Below are 1363 nucleotides of genomic sequence, written 5' to 3' on the forward strand. Positions count from 1 at the left end.
ATTTGGCTAACATATAATTATGAACTGTACATTTAATGGCGAAAATGGTTGATTATGCTGTAGATAAATATATTCCTGCAGTGTTCTTGAAACTAATTCACTGTAGTGTACTGTACTCAGATGGAAAAGTTAGGCCTATGTCCTTGGTATTTCTCTACTTAGTCATGTTTGTAAGATTTTTGAACTTTGTGGCATACATTACCTACATGGCCGTTTCCTGGAAAAAAAAATTAGGTATTGAAGGATTTATATTTTAATCTTTTAATTTGCTATTATAAATGCTGGTAGACTAAAATTATTGCACAATTGTAAATTTATAGAAATTGAAAAAAAAGGACATTTATGCACTGTATTGAAATATCATCCATGATGGGAAAATGTACTGATCAAGAAAATTTAGGTATGTACATGGTAGAGTGAGACGCATAGGTACTTGCAGTAAATATTGGACATATATTATGGTTTGCAGATTAGACAACGTCAGACTAATGAATTGGTAACGAAAAATGACACGACGCATTTGTTTTTAATTATTTAAGTATATATCCATAAATTTGACCTATTTAAAACTTACGACTTTATTTGCACATGAAAGTTTATATAATTTGTAATTTTATAACTTGTCATATTTTTTGAAGTCAACATGAGTTATATATATCAGATCAAATCTAAACACTAATTTCATGCTTTAATCTGCACAAGTCTTGTACTACACCGGTAATATATGATTTTCATGTAAAATAAAATGTTTTGCACAATTAAATAACCTGACTTTGTTATGTCAACATTCAAAGGTGAATCCCACTATGGAAAATGATACTTGGTCTTAATGGCAGGGCAATTTTGAAAGTCACTGTTCTAATGCGAGAGATGTCGGCATTTCATCCAAAATATTTTGTTCTGATTACAGAATGATAATATTAGTAAATATCCTAAACTGGGTTTCACCAAGATGATAAATTTACAGTATTATGAGGATTTTTTTTCCATTACAACAAGAGACTGGTTATGTACATGAGTTAAACTACAATAAAAATAAGAGTTGTAGCACAGTTTTTTTCATACACTTTAAGCCTTTAATTATAAGACCTTCCAAAGACCATTTGGTGGGAAGGGGCTCAGATCTAGTAGTAGGGGAAGGGAGGAGAGGAGAACATGACCATTCAGTCATAACTCGGTAGAAGGAGGGAAAGGGAGTCTTTAAAAGAGTAACATTGCTAAATTTATTGTCTGTAGATATAGTACAGTATATGTAATGTTTCATTGATGAAATAAGTGTTGTGATTGTATTACTTCTTTTGGATTTCATGTTGTATATATATATATATATATATATATATATATAGTGTGTGTTAGTTACTTA

The sequence above is a fragment of the Limulus polyphemus genome, unplaced genomic scaffold (assembly GCF_000517525.1).
Source record: "Limulus polyphemus unplaced genomic scaffold, Limulus_polyphemus-2.1.2 Scaffold1882, whole genome shotgun sequence".
In the NCBI taxonomy this organism is placed as follows: domain Eukaryota; kingdom Metazoa; phylum Arthropoda; class Merostomata; order Xiphosura; family Limulidae; genus Limulus; species Limulus polyphemus.